This window comes from Chionomys nivalis, chromosome 22 (genome assembly GCF_950005125.1).
Source record: "Chionomys nivalis chromosome 22, mChiNiv1.1, whole genome shotgun sequence".
NCBI classification, from domain to species: domain Eukaryota; kingdom Metazoa; phylum Chordata; class Mammalia; order Rodentia; family Cricetidae; genus Chionomys; species Chionomys nivalis.
The window spans coordinates 14,563,981-14,583,710 of NC_080107.1; the positions used below are offsets into that span (position 1 = coordinate 14,563,981).

Consider the following 19,730-nt stretch of genomic DNA (forward strand, 5'->3'; position numbering starts at 1 on the left):
TACACAGTGACCAACTGATGCGGACTTAACTTAGAATTCTTCAACTACATAATGGCCTACAATTTGTATACCTTTTAATAGAAACCATATTTTTGCACGTGATATTTTCCTCGGATAAAAATACTGGTTTCAGAGTCTCTCATGCAGAGAAAGAGAGCCATGGCTTCAGTCAGCCACATGGTCAAGATGGCTAACAACTGATTCTCTATGCGGGACTCCATTGTATGCTGTGAGGGTGCATGGTTACCTGTATATTGAATACCTTTCAGATTTATGAAATGATAGGTTCAAATTAGTGGAGTTATTTAGTTGGAGCCCAATTTCAAGTTGAAAATATCCGTTTTTGTCCATCTACTTCAGAATTAAGGGAAGTCTATAGTTTAGTGATATGGATTTAATAAGGAAAACATTTGCATGTTAGAAAAGAGAGCATTATGAGAAGACAAATTAGTCTAACTTTCAAAAAGGAGCAAACTAAATTCTAAATACATAGAAAATAGGTAGTTGATGAGAATGATTTCCTATACTTTTTTAAATGCAGTAAACAGTGGCATTGGACCATAGATCTTTACATAGCAGCCTCCAAGAAAGTCCTTGACCTTAGAACTGTAGACACATGTCTCTTGCTACCTATCTTCACTCACCTTCCTTTATCCTCTCCTTTGACCCAAGAAAGCTACTACATTTAATAGGTATGTTTGGTATTTTTTATACTAGTAAATAATCCTGGAATTTTGAGAGTCATTTGGGAATTCTAATCTAGAAAGGACTGTCACTTGGAGAAAGTTAAGATCAACAATTCTATTTAAAAGATCCCCCTATTTCACAGAGTATTGGTTAGAAACATGGATAATTTGTCCTTTTCTATGCACTCCGTGTTGTTATGGGCTTAGCAGGTTGAAAGGATAAAACTCATCTTTAGCAAGAAGGGTGAGGGGTTGGAATCTAGACTGAAGTTAATCTCTGTGAAATTGAAAAGTCAGTAGAACAGCGTAGGGAGACAGAACATTTCAAGTCTGTTCACAAGGGAATGACTATTTATGTTGCTGTCTTTGTAGTTGTACATTTCAATCCACAACTATCGGGGGAATTTGGAAAGATACTGCATGTCAGCAAACAGAAGATTGCAAAAATATATGAAATTTAAAATTCAGTTGTTTCTAGCTTCCAAATATAGATAACAGTTAGTCCCACAATGGAAATTACATAACTCAGCCAGTAAAAACTGAGTAGTTCTTTGGAATGGTGAAGAAATCTGAGGAGCTATTTGACATCTCAGACGGAGGTGAACTGTGGTCTGAGCAGCATATTCAATAACTATTGTGTGATTTGGGATTCCCCTCTGTATGCTGTGAATTACCATTGATTAATAAAGAAGCTATTTTGGGCCTGTGATAGGGTAGACCAGAGAAGGCGGGGAAAACTAAACTGAATGCTGGGAGAACCGAGGTTGACTCAGAGAGAAGCCATGGAGCCGCTGCAGAGACAGACATGTCAAAACTTTGCTAGTAAGACACAGCCATGTGGCGATACACAGATTAATAGAAATGGGTTAAATTAAGATGTAACAGCTAGCTAAAAATATACTCAAGCCATGATTCAGGTGATATAGTTTCTGAGTGATTATTTCTGGTCTAGGCAGCCAGGAAACAAACAAGCAGCTTCCTACTACAGTTGTGTTTTTACTTCCATGTGCATATGGTTTATACAGAAGATGCCAGTAGCATTTGAGGCCTAAAGAGGAACACATCTAAGAAGAATGTGACTATGGTGACCTCTGAAAACTCTGTGTGATGTTCATTGTGGGGAAGGTCACTTTTGTAAAAGCTGAAGTTGTAACTGATTCTGCCTCCTGGGTCTGTGCTAAACAGGTTAGACCTTCTCTTTCTGTTTGTCATTAAGACTAATGTCACTACATTTTGATAATGAACTTCATCTTTCAGTTAACTAACTAAAATACTTAACTCATTGATCCACTCCATAGACAGCTGCACAGTAGCATTTAGCCAAGGAAGATTCTCTGTTAACTAGCACTGTTTGTTGCCTCTCAAAGTTGTGACACTTATTCCCTATAATGTCAACATGTTTTCCTGTTAGAAACATTTCCTTGTGAGCTATCTCATCAACTCCAGCATGTATTTCCCATGTCTATCATTTTAGAATCCCATTGCAGAACTGAACACCATCTCAGAATTCAGGCTTTGCAGTCAAACCATCTGAGTTTGATGGGGAATTCGTTTTTACTGATATGGATTAAGAAATATAACAGTTTCCTTACCTATTCAATACATATTAAATACTACGAGCCTGTTTTTCAGGTAAAGACACTGTACTCTCTTTTACATTTTTAAAACTGATGGTGAAGACAATTAAATCTAAAGAGTTAATGCAGAAAATAACTTTTCGGAAAAAAAAATGATGTTTCCTCTGTGTTCTCTGGAAGCAGTTTCAACAAAGGGGAAAATAGCTGTCATTAATTGCTGCTGGAAATGTAATTTATGACAGTGAATTCACTGGTTGAATTCTGTGGAGTCCTAGCATCTTGAGTTTATTAGAGCTGAGTTTCTGCAATCTTTTGAATTTATGAATCTAGCTCGACAGCAGTCTAATTTTGCATGAGTTATGGAGCTTATTACATTGCTGGCCTTGCATTTTAAGGCCACTCTCTTCTTCTCCAACCCCTTGCTGCTATCTGTGCTCTAATTCATTCAAATGGGGGCCTTATGTATGCTGCAGTGAAGACAAGATATTGAGGAACTAGATGGGCATCCTAAGTTGTCTTTTGACACAACCACATGTGTTGGGTCCCATTAGTATGTTATTGGTGTATTAAATGACCACAGTTTTTTATATGGAAATATAAACATTAATTTCTTAAATGAAGAGTTCCCAGTGAGTCTGTGTGTGTTTGTGTGTATGTGTGTGTGACAGTCTGTGTGTATATGTGTGTGTGTGAGTGTGTGTGATGAGTTTCCTTTCTGAATGCATTAAGATATATATTTACATCGGCGGAAGTGGAAATTTAGGTTTGGCACTGTTGGATACCTAGTCAGTTGGCTATAGTTCAAAATCTGGAGTTTTCAACCTAGTAGCTTTTTGACAGAGACACATTTTGTCTTTGCCATTCTTTGACCTTTAATTAATAAACTGAAGGGAATAACATGTGTACAAATGTGATAACACGTAAGAGATACTGAGTATGGCCTTTGAATCAATGCCTTTTAGTTCTCTATCTTCTTTCTCCTATTCTTATTTGTATTTACATGCATTTACTAGTGGACTGGAGCTACTGGATGGTGTCCAGTAGACACCAGCAATACTCTTGCCTCTGCCTTCATAGTGTAAAAGTTATATGGACATGCAGCCTCTCCGAGATTTTTTATGTGCAGGCTGCAACCCAAACTCAGGTTCTCAGCAAGTGTCCTTATGCACTCTCCCACTGAATTATCACTTCACCAACTCTCTGTTTTTATCTTCCAAAATGGATCATTATAAGAATAAATATGACATGTCTAAGACACTTTAAACAGACTGTGGATTCAATGGACCATCCCGTATTATTTATTTTCACATCTTTAACCACTTCTCTATTCCTTACTGATACACATGCATATACCCATACATTTCTATGTGGATATAACAATGCCTCTCTATTTGTATGTAAATATATATATATATATATATATATATACATATACACATGCACACATACAGAACATGACTGAAAGATGTGCTTGCCTGTTTTGCACAATGTGCTTTGTGCCTTTTAGAAATGTTTTTCAAATACATGCTTCACATAAAACATCAGCAGTCCCTGCTACAACAGCTGGGGAGGAAGGAAGGAAACACATTGGAATTTGTCCCTCTCATTGTTATTGCTCCGTGGCTGGCCCACTGAGATGTTCAGCTGCTGTAGGAGCAAGGGGACTCTAAACAGTCTACTGGAATTTCATCTTGCCAAATGCTGGAGTTAGCAGAGACCCAGGAAACATATTAAAAAGGCAAGACTCTCAGATTTATTGACAAGTCCAAAGTAATAAAAAAGCAAAATTTGATATAACCGGGGGCTTTTCACACTGTTATTTTTCACCTTTGCCATATTCTCTGTAGCTGGTCTCAGCGCTTTCTCAGCATGGCTTTGGAGATCGGAAGGGGGATTGAATGCCTTCCTTGAGCCTGCTTTCGCTCTACTCAGGCTGATTTATATTTAAGATTGTACTCCTTCCTCCAGAGACAGTTGCGGTATTGTTAGAGTGATTGTTTAAAAATATAAAACCATGCACAAATCCAGTTACTTGAATGGAGTGAGATGCTGGCAGCCAAGCAAAGTGGAATGGGAAATAAAATATTGCATGTGTTAAAAATGAGAGAGAGGCAGAAAAATGACAATCATGAATGGGTTATTTGAAGAATACTGGAATTCAAGCAAAGATGGATAGCATCTCTCTCCCCCTTTCTCTCAAATGAGAGAGAGAGGAATTGTAGATTCAGAGAATACTTTATTTTTAAAAAGCCAGCTGACTTAGAGCTTGTCTTTTATTCTCCACTTTACATCATCTATTTGTTTTAACAGACATGCATCCCAGGTATGATCTTGGGAAAATAGATGGTTGGATTGTTACAAAGTAATTTTAAAAGAGAACTGCTCATAGTTGGTTTTCTATTCTTTCCCATGCACATCCGAGCACCTTAAAAACATGAGCACAGAGCTACTGAGATGTTCTTTATATCCTTGTGTGCCTCAGGTGAAATGAACGATGTTTCTGATTTCTTGACCAAAGAGTCATGTGATGTGTGGAACTCTTCCTTGTTCATATATTACTGTCTGAGTTGTCTGGGAAATGTTCCCAAGCATTCGGGCATTGTTCACAGCAACTGAAAATTTGTTCTTGCCTTACAGCAATAATGGGCTGGAACCTGGAAAGAAATTACATTAACTTCATGTTCCAATAGCAGCCACAAGTAACAGACTTGTAAACTTGAAGGAAAGGATGTCAAAGACGATCACTGTCTTTAAAGAAACTTTACATTATGGTTAAGATGAATATTCAATAGGACAATGGATGTTTACTTCCTTATTATTTGCTCTATAATCTAACTAGGGAGTATCTTCTTGAACTTTCCATAGACTGGATTTTCTGACTCTTTATAGCAACGGACAGTTCATAGAACTACAAATGTGCCCCTCAGATGTCAAGAAATCCTTTAGTTCAATGGCTTGCCTTTGTAGTGGGGAAGAGTGACATGTTGCTTAGAAATTGAAGTGCCTTGAAACTTCTCTGTGATTCACTCTATGTCCTTCCATTTACACTGACCAATTTCTACTTTCTTGAACTTAGATGCTAAATAATAACAGTCACAAAGTATGGCAGAATGGCTGTTACATGCAATTGAACTGCGTTCAGTAACACCCTCATGTTCTGGACCACCATCTACACAGACATTACACATCCTGTCTACCACAGGAGAATTTGTAGGCCATTAGAGGTATGATGAAGCACCTCACCAACTCATTTGTGGAAACCTGAGACAAATACAAATGTCCTTGGAGAATGAGTTTTGTCACAAGTAAATTCAAAGGTAGAATGATGGGCTGAGTTCTCCTAGGAATGTTACCAGCACCTTTGTACATTCAGTAACATATCTGAGACCTTTCTGTGCCTCCCCAACTCGTCTGTGAAATGAAGATGGTGTGTCTGACATGTCTGTGATCAATCAAACTGTATTAATTTTGTTGTTTTAACAAGTCAGAAAGCACTTGAATAAGGAATGTAGAAGAGATGACTTTAAGATCACACTGGGCCTCCACAAGGTTTCTGGCAGCAGCATAGAGCACAAACATGGCCCCCGGCTACAGCAGGACCATGTACCAAGTCATAGATATCAACACAGACCCCAGTTACAGAGGGCCAAGGACTCAGACATGGCTCTTAGTGGCAGCATGGACTAGCTATCAGCATGGTTTCAGGTGGCAGCACAGACTTTCTGTGGTAATATGGGCCATGGACATCAATACAGACTCAAGCTGCAGTGCTCCTGCTGACCTGAAGAGCAAGGAGCCTAATTTTGCTGTGAGACTGATGAGTCGAGATGCACAGTGGAGAGGGAAGGCTTCTGCGACAAGTCCTACTCCCCCTCGCCCCCTCCCCCTGAAAAACAGCAACCTAGACAGGAAGCCATCTAAGAGAACTCTTAAACAGCTTGATGAGGATGCTGACGTGGAACTCTCCACAGCTGTTCTGTGTCCATCCTCTCTCCTTAAGCTTCCCTCTTCGGGGCACAGATACACCCCCTATGTTAGATGCAGCATATTCTTTTCAGACTAGCTGTGAAAAATTTCTTGATCTCACTTTCCTCGGGTGAGAAAATCAAATACAAACAGTGTCTACCACACAAAGCGTGAGGATTAAAACAGTCACAACTAAAGGGCTTTGCAACAGCCTGACAGATACACACCTTTCAGGTGTTCACTGTTGCAGTACAATTTCATAAGCCTCAGAAATAATGTTCCTTGTTCTTTTCCCTTCCATTCCATTATTTTGATAGTTAATCTTGATGATAAATTGAATGGGAAAGAGAAATGCCTAGGAGATGAATAGAGCACACTGCTGAGCGTGTCTGTGAGCCTCTTCTAGAGATTACCAGATCAGGAGAGCCTTACTTAATCAATGGTGTAATCTGTGGATGCGGTCAGATGTGGGCTAAACTACTGGGAGGAGAAAAAACTGTAGAAGGTAGTGGAAGTAGCTCTGTCTCTTTCTCCTCCCACCGTGTGTGTGTGTGTGTGTGTGTGTGTGAGAGAGAGAGAGAGAGAGAGAGAGAGAGAGAGAGAGAGAGAGAGAGAGAGAATGTGATTTTGATGGGTATATCTTACTTGTCCCTTTCCCATCTCCTTCCCTCTGCATCCTGGAGACATGCCCTTCTCGTATGATCTTCTGTATCATCATGACCCAGAAACAGTAGAGTAGTTGATCCTGCACTGAAATCCCTAAAACCAGTATCCTTCCTTCCTTATTTGTTCAGTTATTAAATGACAATGAGGAATACTATGACACAATTATCATCAATATAAGTATATGATAGATTATTCTAACATGCCAACAAATCACCAGTATCAGCCACATAGGTTGCTCCTCCCATGAAGATTTTGTTTCCCTACACAGAATAATCCATTCAGCAGTTTCACGTACCTCTATTACTGTGTTCATCCACTATTTAGTAATAGACTTAGCACCAAATTATCCAAGACTTTAGTTCTACACAGAGACTCTTAAGATTCAGCCATGAAAACAGTTTTTCCATCAGTGTTACAGAAATTACTCTCAGATAATTTTTCATTATTTTTCATCCACAAGCTTCTTTTCCAGGTGATGTTAAATCTTTGCCAATGGTCTGCCATACTGTGTGTTGGCTTCATCGCTATTGAGAAAGCTCATCAGACTTAGGTTTGGCCATCTGCTAGATGTTTAAAGATGTGATTGTTTGGAGTGAGCACCATGAATCCAAATAAGTTCAAATCCTAATTTGTTGGTGCCACCCACAACTCTTAGTGTATTTTTAATGTAGTGCCTCAAAATGAGAACATTTTGATGGAAAGCCTTACCATAATATTTTACAATACCAATAAAGCTCATCCACATGCCCAATTTATAATTTTATGCCTGCTAATATATGCTAATTTTGGCTACATTGGTTGTATGGACGGGTTTACAGAAATATTCAGATCATAAAACGTCTGTTCCAATTAAAGGAATTTCAGATTTGTTTTATAGCAAGGGTGTCAGGCCTGACACTGAGCTCAGAGTCTTGGTTCTTGGCCATATTCAGACAGATGCAATTTAAGTCATGATATTGTATATAAAATACTGTTTTTTTCTAAGTCAGGTTCTGTAGAAGTGTTTTACCAAGTCACAGTAGATCTAAAGCAAACTGAAAGTTTGTCCAATTAAATTTAAGGGCTGTGGAAAAGAGAAAGCTAAAATCTTGGAGGAAGACAATGGATCCCTGGGGTGTGCAGGTGTTTGAAAACAAATCTCACTACATGTAGCGAACCATTAGGTACCACTGCCCTGAACCGAAGGGATTTGTCCATGATCCCGGCTATGGGCAGGAAAGAAGATGGGCCAGGAAATCGAGGTGTTCTTTGTAGAAAGCCTCTGATTTAAACTAATGTAGTGTGGGTAGGAGGTGACTGTAGCAAAAGCTGATTTTGTTTATGCATGTAATAATAGCACACTGAAAGAGTCTTAGAAAATAATCACACGTCAGGCATTTTGAATGAAAACTATCTAGATATGACAGAGTGCTTATGTGCCCCCCCAAATGATGCTGTAGTTACAACTTCATTTGAAACATCAGCAAAAAGGCTAAGATAAAAGAACAGTCCTACCCTATATACAGAAACACTTGTTTAAGTACAGGGAAGAAGGGAGTATGGATAGGTGGCCTTGGGAGCTTCCATAAACCAAGTAGGTAGAAGCTGGAGCATGGCACACACAGCATATGCTCATCACATATGGCAGAAATAAATAAGTGAAGGGCACTCAGTGTCAGTAGGATGTGAGTGGACATTTATTAACTGGTGACTGGGCACTGAATTTTGAAACATGTTTTATTACTTTACAGAAAACCCCCTAAATTAGAGAGTGAAAATATTTGTCATTAATGTTGTCAGTAAATAGACAGATGGAGCTGTAACTGAAAGTTGATTACAGAGCCAGCCTTCTTAACTCAATGGTATAGAAGTTAAAGGCATGCTCAATGGACTCCCTTGTACTGGGTTCAAGTCCCCATCATACCACTTTCTAGCTCATGTGAGGTGCATGCCCTCTTACAACTGAGTTTCTCACTTCGAGAGGAGGATGATGTGAATACCGCTTTCATAGAATCATCATTATGCTAAATGTAGTAAAAAGATCGGAACATACTTTGTATGGGTGTCCTGCATTATAAATTGTAAATGTTAGTTGTTATTGTCTGTAAAAGTTCATGGTTCTAATTTTATGACTTGATTTCATGTTGACAAAAGTATACATTTTGCTTTTCAAATGACTTTTTAAATATGAAGTTTACGTCTTGTTAAACAATAACTGTGATGTTTGCCATCAATGGACAGGAGGCATTATTGCATGATGAACTTTGAGGTGTCTGGAGTTAGGGGACCAGTTTTAATCTAAAGTATGCATCAGTATAGCCTTTGGAAAACATAATCTACGTAGTATTTTTGTAGAGGAAAGTGATACTAAATTTGAACCCTGGGCCATAGTAGGTGCCAGGCAAGTGCTGGATTACTGGCATCTATCTCTATCCTAACCTAAGCCAGGTGTTGCCTTCAAGGCTGTATCTGAATTGGAAGAGAGTTCCTCGTATCTCCGTTTTTCAGAGATGATAGGTTTGAAAGTATTTTGTAAACTGTAAGTCACTGTACAAATATTAGTTATTATGTTAACACCATGAGATGATTTGAAAAAGCAAAGAACAACACATTGCTGGAGAAGTTTGAAGAGCTTTCTAATTTGGGAGTTGTTACAGACACCATTAAGAATTGAGACACCACAGTCCTAAATTTAGCTTAAAACCAACAAGAAAACAAAATGTGATTCAACCTTAAAAAAATGTAGCTGGCTGTGTGTGAGCAAAGGACTCAGAGAAACCTAGAGAGCGATGTTGTGGATGAGTGACCCAGTGGTTAAAGTCAGTCAAAAAAAAAAAAAATAGGAACATTACAATATTAGACAGTATTGAAAAGGGCACTTCTATTTTGAGCTTGTATAAAGAAACAATTGTTCTTTTGTGCCTTTTGGAACAATGCCTGTAGAGCACCCTTCTGGGCACTGCAGGTCAGCAACGGGGCCATGATCTTTATCCAAAACACATGCGTACGCGCACACACACACACCACATTACACAATGCAGATTCTATCTGTGAAGTGGAAATGAGTGTACTTGGAGAAGGAATGTCTGCAGAGTAGAGTGCCACATTTGCAGCTTTGTGGGTCAACAGAATGTCCCTCAGCTATTTTTGCCCTTGTGTCCTGGGGTTTGAGATATGCTGCCTCTGCACATTATTTACTTCTGTATCCACGTACTTAGAAGGGAAGCAGAGAGGATATCATAACAGCAAGTAGAGCAGAAAGGCTGGAAGAATGTAGTGATGAAGAATAGAAACTTATCAAAACACTTGCTATCTATCTATCTATCTATCTATCATCTATCTATCTATCTATCTATCTATCTATCTATCTATCTATCTTATCCATCCATTTATCTATCCTACTATCTATCTGTCTGCCTGTTTGTCTATCTATTCATCCATCCATCTATCCTCTAACTTTCCTTATCTATCTATCTATCTATCTATCTATCTATCTATCTATCTATCTATCTATCTATCTATCTATCTATCTTAAAGTTGAATCGCCTATATAGTCTAGGCAGCCTCAAACTTGCCTCATCCGCCCCAGTGCTGAGATTATAGGCATGCACCCCCACATGTGGCTAATGACAGAATTTGACAGGGCAATATGTTAAGGAACAAAGCAAGGTTCAAAGCAAGGTTTCCTCTCCTAAAAATTTAAATAGGGGACTTATATAGCAGGACTAGGAAGACATGCATAGAACAGACATGGTTTTTTTTTTGGCAGATTCTGCTGAGGTGTAACCCTGGATACACTTCTAGACTGTGCCCTTCCTCCCATGCTGAGGAGCACTTAAGTGTAGGGGTGGACATGCTGGCTCCATTTCCTGCTCCCTTCTCTCCTCCCCCATTTCCTAGAGCATCTGCACCTTGCCTTGCACAGTGGAGGAATGGAAGTGGGAAACATCAGGTTCTTGTCTGTATGTCTATTTGTATTAAGGAGTGAATTAAGAATCAGACAGTGCCTGTCTTCCATCAGCCCTCATCAGTCTTTCTAGAACCTGGGCCCAACTGCTCATTCAACAGCCCGGTTCCCTCATGATGTTCACCTGCCCCTTAGTGTGGGCAGGCTTTCGTTCTCTCTCATGGTTGGGACTTTCTCCATAATTTCTCTTGCCCCAAAAATCTCCTGGGCAAAATATTCTTCCTTAGGTCACTCTGGCACACTGAAATACATCTAATAATCAGCTGTGTAAATGAAGCACTTACGATTGATGATGAATTGATGGGCTTCCCAGTCAGTGCTTGCAAATGTAAAAGTTATAATAAGAACTAAGAAAGAAGGAAATCATAAAGCAGGAATTTAAAATGGCATAGAATATTTTTATATTAATCCAAAATAATGTTTTCATAATATATTTTTTGAAGTTATAATTCCTTAATTTTTTCCTTTGCTCCCTCTTACCCCTCTTAGGTAGTCTTCTTGATCTTTCTTTAGTTCATGACCTCTTTTTCTTTAATTGTTTCTATTTGCAATATATATACTACATATATATTACTAAATATATAAGTATAACCTGTTCTGTATGTGTAATGTTTATTGTATGTATTTGATTTCAGAGCTGAGCTCTTGGTATTGAGTAGAGACACTACACAGAAGATAATGTTTTAAGCATAATTAAGACACTTTATAGAATAAATGTTAAAATGTCCGACTATTTCAATATAAGGGTCTAGATTGCAAACTCAAATAAGTACTGGAAATGACTTCAGTGTTCGGTGGTATGGTGGTATGAATGAGACTCTCCTCCCCATAGGCTCTGGCATTTGAATACCTGGCTCCCAGTTGGTGGCTGTTTGGGGAAACTTAGCAGGTATTGCCTTGCTGAAGGAAATTTGTCAGTGGGGCAGGCCTTGAAGTTTCAAAGCTACGGGCCATTCCCTTGCACACTTCTTGCTTGCGATTTGAGATGTGAGTGTGCAGCTTGCTACTCCAGTCACTGTATCTGCCCACTGCCCCACTTTCTTATATGATAGTCATGGACTCTTATCCCTCTGGACCAAAAGCTCAAATAAATCCTTCTGTAAGCTGTCTTGGTTATGGGGTTTAACTACAACAACCGAAAAGGCATTAGTGACGTTCAACACAAGAAAATAGTGTACAGACATTAAAATGACATTCTGAAAGAAGAGGTACTCAGAAGGAAGGGATATAGTCTCTTAAGTTATATGCACAAATGATTTGCTTATTATTAAATAAAATACATTTAATTAGTTAATTAAGTGTGTGTGTGTGTGTGTGCGTGCGCGCATGCGCATGTGTTTGTCTGTATGCCATCATACATGTGGGGAGGTCAGAGTACACAGAACCACCTGAGGGAGTCAATGCTCTTCTTCTACCAAAAGGATTCCAGGAACTGAACTCATGTTCTCAGGCTTACAGCAATCACCTTACTTACTGGGTCATTTAGATAGAACCTATGTATTTTTAAGGACTCTGAAATAAAGAACTATCTTTTAAGCTACCTCTAAACAATTCATCAGCCACTAAGTAGATGAATTAGTTGAATTAGTTGTGTCATAAGATTTTTGACTTATGAGTGAGAAAATGTAGTTATGTATAGAAAGAAAAGTTTATGCTTATCTCTTTGCCCCCTAATTGTTTGAAAAATCACAATATATTGAATTTTCATTTACGTTTGCACATTCTACTGTCATTTTATTGCTCAATGTAACTGTCTTGAGATATTCTTTGAGGTAACTTTGACCTGGAAAAAAAATAGTGTATCAAGAATATTTCGTCTCTCATTAGTCAGAAAATGTAATAAAGGCCAAAGATCTTGGAAACTTTTCCTTCAGAGACGGTGTATATAGAATAGTCAAAGGCAGAAACTAGTGTGCCTGAGTCATAGGCTGTGGCTTTTGTTCCAGCACTAACATACTGAGCCTTTCAGGCTGACCTTCTAGGAATGCTTACTTTTCACTAGTTTGTAGTAAAATTAATAATTAAAAAACCCTGAACCTAAGTAAAAAAATTTAAAAGTCAGATAGGCTTTTGGGGCTCTCTGATTTCCATGATGGTGCAGAAATGTATATCATGAAAAATGACAAGAAAAGAATCTTGCCTCAGGATGGAGTCTACTTAGATCTCACACATACCTGGTATGGATGGTAGAGATGATAAATCTGAATCTCTTAGACAGTAGAGACAATGTCAGACAGGTTTCAAGTGAGACCTACATGGGCTTTGAGTTGATGCTGAGATTTGGGAGATGCCAGATGGGGTGCATCAGTTTTCTGCATAGTTTGACATAAATCTGCAGTGAGCAGAGAGGATGATAGGTTGAAAATATGTTCTACTCCAAGATCTATTTTCTTTCTAATTCCTGAAATGATTCCCTATTACCTAATATGACAAACAATAGTACTTAACTGAAGACCTTGATAGGAAGTGATTATCCAGTTACTAACCAGCTAACTGGTTAAGGAAGCATTTATCTCATGGTTGGTTCCCTAAGCATTAGAGATTTCAATTACACAACATTGAAGATTAAGTCAAATTAGAAAATGAGATGTAAAAGTGTCAACAAAAGCTGATGGATATAACATATATCTCTGGCTCTAAGGACAAACCTTCTATCCATCACTTGAAAACATTCTTTTTCTCTGGCTATAGGGCATTGTGGTGTTAATGGTATCTTTAAGCTAAAAATAATAAGTAAAGGGACCTTGTCCTTGTCAATGAACTTCTGGCCTGGAGCAAATCACAGGGATTTAATTTCCTGTTATCTGGCAGGGACAAAAGGATTAGAGGTTGCTCACGACCCAGCTTTGCCCCTGCACTCAATCAAGCAGACTGCAAAGTACAGGTGTCTGCCCTACTCTTGGCCAAGCATGAATGAACACACAACCTCGAAGTAAAAAGGTGCTTAAATAAATGAAAAAAAAGGGGGAGGGAATGCCAAATGTTGCTTACATGTAAACTACAATGAATTTAAGGATGCCTGAGGTTCTTCTAGACACTAGCCTGCCAGGTAGAATGACCTGGGTATAGTAGATTAAGAAAGACTGAAATATGAGACTGCTTATAATATATCTTACTTTTGCTAAATTGGACATGCTATTGAAGTCTTTGAGCTTCGGTTCTGTCAACTATAAGTTGGCGCTAATAATATATATCTTATGCAGACATTGTAGTTGTTATTTAGACAAAGTACATCCAATGACTTCACCAGTGGCCTATATAAATTTAGCTGTAGCTGTTCTTTGATGATATATCCCCAATGGGAGCTGGTCATACTTAACATCTACAAGAGAAGATACATCTACAAGAGAGGATAGGGTGTGGTTTTCCAGTTATCTTTAAGTCATGCTTACTATTCTTAAGATCAGTCTTGAGCATTGCTGTCTCAAAGCTGGGATCAGTAGAAGCCAATTCAGAATCTGAAATAAGTGAGTAGATTCTTGGCAAAGACAAAGTTACTTCTGAGAGGAAGAGGATCAGATTGGAGGTAAGTGGTGATATTAACCCACAATGTAGCATCTTTGGGCAGAAAGGATAGGCGAGGATTTGAGAAATAATTGTGAGAAGACTTACATTTGGCATTGTCTAAATACTTGGAAACAGGACAGACTAAGTTGGCCAGGAAGGTTAAAAAGTTATTACCTGAGACAAACATCATCCACAGTTCCATGGAGACTCATTTCTTCCTTCCTGAAAAGAAGGCAATGGAAGATTATCCAACTGATTTTTATGGTGCCCCATGGGACTAAAATCTATTAATACATATTTGACCTCCAATATCAGGGTAAGATTTGCATCATTTAATATTTCTAGGTATAGCTCAGGATGATATATTTGAACAGAACTGCTTTGAATTGGCTCCTCTTTAAAAAGAACAAAACCTACTGGCATCTTGGTTTGACTTGGGTGTGGGATGCAGAACTTGTTCATGGTTTTCTTGGCAAGGTCTCCATCTCTCTCAACACTACTGTGCTCTTGGCATTTAAGACTGTCTGGGTCAAATATGATACTTAGTAGGTAAAATCACGACTTTGAAGAGTGCCCTAGATACATTTCCTCAATCCACATTGATGTATTTTACTATGCTGTCTAAACATAGTATCTCTATCCATAAAGAGATGGTTATAAATTTTCCTATAATTTTATTGCATAGTGTTGAGAAAATCATCCCTTCCCTCTTTGTTTCTATTTATATTAAAAATGAAAGGACTGAGCTAAAAATCTCAGGAGATATTTCACTATAATGGAGAAAATAATACGGAACATTTGGTATAAAAGTATTAATTCATGGATTGTAATAAAGGAAAATTTGTTTTTTTGAAGACAAACAATTGCAAAAGTATGTAATCAGAATTCATCCTAACACCAGCACCTCCACCATGTGCATACATACACACACAAATATCACTGTACAATTAGCAAAAAGAAATAACTACCAGCCGGGCGGTGGTGGCGCACGCCTTTAATCCCAGCACTTGGGAGGCAGAGGCAGGCGGATCTCTGTGAGTTCGAGACCAGCCTGGTCTACAAGAGCTAGTTCCAGGACAGGCTCCAAAACCACAGAGAAACCCTGTCTCGAAAAACAAAACAAACAAACAAACAAAAAAAAAGAAATAACTACCAAATGGGCGTGATAACAATGGGCTATACTAGCTGTGAACCAGAGAAGGAGTAAAGAACCTGCCTGGATATCTAGCCCAGGAATTAATAGGAGAATAAATTTCCAAATGGCTATGATCGGCAACTATTCTGTAAGACATAATGCAGTGTTTTATGAAATCCAGAATGTCTAAGGAGAAGTACATAATACGACATGACAGTGTTTTGGCCCCAAATACCTCTTCTTAGACAAACAGCCATTGAACTAGAGAAATCTTTCTGAAAAAGCTAGTGCTTCCTGGAGTAGCTTTTATAATCTTTAGGCCAAATGATCCACATTGTTACTTCCAAATAATTTAAATGGAACTTTACAGTAGTCATGTTCTTCAGTAAGCGGGCAGAATAAGACTTTGTGTTTGAAAAAATACTGATTTCCAAAGTGTGTCCAAAGCTGGACCCCTGTTGGTCTTTGACACCATTTAGGAGCCCATAATGACCTAACTTCTCTGGCTACATATCTACTCAAGGTCTACATTGCCTTTTGTACTTCAACCACAATGACAGATCACAACAGATTTCAGAAGCATATATGGGAGTCCAGTTGTTTTCCATCTAGTAAAAATACTTGAAAAATATAAGAAAGTCATCTTCTCACTAATTTGTACTAAACAATGAAGTAAGTTACTTTTCCTTTAAAAAGATGCCATTTATTTGAAAATAAGTCAGTTAATTAATCCTTAAAACTATTTAAAATTAATGGTATTAACTTTCTCAGGTTTATTTTCTAATGCATTAAATATTAATAAATGTATCTTGCATATTAAAAATAGTCCCTGAGGTTTACAAACTGTGTATAAAGGGTCCAGACTAAAAAGGTACTATTATAGAAGACTATTAATTCAAATCTCTCTGAAGAAGTAATCAGACATTTAATAACAGTAATATCTAACAGTATATTGATTTCTGAATGACAGGTGTTATATTGTCTTGGAGACATAGTGGTTACTCTCTAGGTTTTAGGTTATTTATTTGACAAAGAATGGGCTGACCAAACAGGAATGCAATATCTGTTTTTCAGGATTCTGAATCCCACCACTTTACACTGGATTTGAGCTTTGAGTAAGTCTTGACAGGCAATCAATACCAATGGCTCCACACACTATTCACCTTCATTTTCAGCCTTTACAGTAACCCAAGGACCACATAAAGTGTACTGCACACACACCTTATTGAACTGAGTGAATAAAAATTGAGACTAACACAAAGAAGATCTATTGATACTGGTGTGAAATATTACGTTTTGAAAGATCTCTAGGTTGCTGTCTGAGATCTCATTGGTTAGATGTATAAAGTACAAAATACCTCTTGGTATTTCATTGGAGTGCAGTTTACTGAAAACAGTAAACAGAACAGCTAAGCTTCATCTTCAGAGCAAATATATTTATGAGTGTAGGCCAATCTCAGCAAACAAGGCTAATTGAGACAAACTCCAAAATAAATCTATAAAAATCAATTTAGAGTGGTAATAATTTCAGATGAAATGTTAAAATAAATGAACTATTGTTGATTTGTAGTTAATGTCTTATTTACAGTTTTAAATAACAGAGTTTTTTTTAAGGACATGCATTATTGGATTTGCTTAAATGAAAAAAGACACATTATTTGAAACCCTGAGCAACTAAGCTGGTTTCCAGCCCAGGTTTCACATTAAACTAAATGATGTTGCTGTCACCATTCACAGGGACTCTAGCCTTCTGTGCTTGGTAAGACATAGAATGAGTAGGTCTTCCTGATAACGTTTGGAAATGTCTTGTCTTTTTCCTTTTTGTCTAATATGTCTCTTTCTGTGTTACAGAATTGTAAACTATATTTGCTATGGTAGAGCAGATCATTGCAGAACAATGAAGGCTGCTATCAGGTAAGTGACACTCTGCAATGGACTTCAGGACCACTTTCATTGAGAATGACCATATCTCAAGCAAGTGGAGAAATTTTGCAACTCAGTCAGTAGATCATGGGATTCTTAATCCTAGCATCGTGGGTTTGGGCCTCATGTTGAGCACCAATTTGTAGGAGGAGGGCCTACTTGTTTGTCCCAGCCACCCAGAACCAAAACAATCACACGGAAATTGTATTAATAAAAACACTGCTTGACCCATTAGATCTATCTTCTCATTGCCTAACTCATTTCAATTTAACCAATTTCTATTAATTTGTATATTGCCACATTGCAGTGGCTTTCCAGCAAAGATTCTAATCAGTGTCTGTCTCAGGCAAAGGATCCATGGCTTCTCCCTCTTCTTCCCAGCATTATATTTAGTTTTTCCCTGCCTAGCTCTGTTCCCTTATAGCTCTGCTATAGGCCCAAAGCAGTTCCTTTATTAACCAATGAAAGCAACACATAGACAGAAGGACCTCCTACACCATTTTCCCATTAAAGAATTTAGATTTTTCCATAAAATAATTTTGACCCATTTATCACTGTGTCATTTCCTTTACTCTTAAAATTATTTTATTAATTCCACATATTTGTGGGGTGTGATGATTTGATTCATGTAATTAATGTGTAATTGTCAAGTTAAGATGCTTAACATTTCCATCTCCTTAAATGATTAAAAAACAAATTATCCCTTTTCCTCAGACTATCTTGGAAAGAGTTGATGGAGACAGGAGCTAATCATACTTCTGATATAAACCCAACTTTACAGTTTCTCTGTTTCAGTAAAACCTGTATCACTTACTTAAGGAATTTCAGCATTTACTATTTGATTTGGTGAAACTCCAAATGACTCTGACCTAAAGGATCTCAGTCTAGGGCAGTGGAACAAAAACCTTTCAAAGACTATATTTTAAATCAGCCTCATCAGCTTATAGCCTGTCTACCACAGTACTGCATTTTAAGTAACCAATTATTATGTGAAAATCTAGCTCTATGACACTAAGGACCTGCGGGAGTCATGAACTCTGTACGATTATAAAAACTGAAATCTTCATTAAAGGACACAGAAAGTTAATTAAAAGATAATTAAAAGGATGAGGATTTTTGAATCTCTGATATTCTCTACTTATTACGTACATCTGGAATGCTGAAAACTGTGGTCAGTGCCAGGTCAAAGTTATTAAGAGTTTCTCCTGAGGCAGTTTTAGCCTTTTGGCTTTGTTTGAGAATAGGAGTCAGATGTTTAAATAACTTACAGTCTTCTGACACTGTATCAAGAGAAGGAAGGATCAGTCAGTTTATAATATGTGCAAAGATTCATTTAATTCTATGAGATCTATGCAGCAAAGACTCAACTACAAGCAGAATTTATATCTACATTGCAGTGCACTGAGACAGCCTGGATGGAAGTCTCTGATCATTATACACAGATGCTGTGGGACAATGATCTTGACCCTGTAAAGATTTATTAGTTGTATTTTAATAAAATGCTGATTGGCCAGTGGCCAGGTAGGAAGTAGAGGCAGGGCAACCAGAACAGGAGAATTCTGGGAAGAGGAAAGAGTCACTCTGCAGTTGCCACCCAGATCCAGAGGGAGCAGGATGAGAACACCTTGATGAAGGTAACAAGCAACGTGGCTAACATAGACAAGAATAATAGGCTAATTTAAGATGTAAGAATTAATTAACAAGAAGCCTGAGCTACAAGGCCAACCAGTTTATAATTAATGTAGACTTCTGAGTAGTTCTTTGGGATTGAATGACTGTGGGACCGGGTGGGAGAGAAACCTCAGCTAATACACAGATGCTATGTAAACAGAAATGGGATCTACAATTATCACTTTAGAAAACTAATTAGTTGACTCCTTTATCTTCTTTATACAAAACAGCTTTCACTGAGAACAAAACAATAGAGATAACACTATAGCCAAAGGAAGGTTTCTGGAAATAAAACATAGAAACTAATATAAACATAAGATTGATCACTAAGAGAAGACTGCTGGCAAATGAGCTTTCCCCTGAAGATATCTGGAGAGGGTTACAATATAATTTCTCCAAAAGGGAGATGCTTATCCCTGCCTCTTGCAACCTTTATTTCCTACTGCACTGGGTTTGTTCTACTGTAGGACCAGTCGTGCCCAGATAGAGAGGCACTGCTGCTTAATGGCCAGTGTGTGCTGGGAGCCTGACACAGCTGTTGGAGTCTCAGATATGCCAGGCACAGTGAAACTGCTGAGATCTACCTGGTTTTCTTCTCTTCAGAGTCGAGTGATTCTTCTTTTGAAACCCTGACTTCAGCTGAGGGACTCTAC

The 19,730-nt window shown here is 38.0% G+C and overlaps 1 protein-coding gene across 4 annotated transcripts in view; it reads right to left on the minus strand.

The window, feature by feature from the left end:
• The window catches only part of B3galt1 (beta-1,3-galactosyltransferase 1), a 489,297-nt gene that overhangs the window by 109,482 nt on the left and 360,085 nt on the right, over positions 1–19,730 (minus strand). For 3 of the 4 annotated variants that reach the window (XM_057755705.1, XM_057755704.1, XM_057755708.1), the window contains one exon: positions 14,523–14,570. The exons of the other annotated variant lie outside the window; for it this stretch is intronic. The gene's annotated coding sequence lies outside the window, so the exon portion shown is untranslated. The remainder of the gene's footprint in view (positions 1–14,522; positions 14,571–19,730) is intronic. 4 annotated transcript variants of the gene reach the window in all.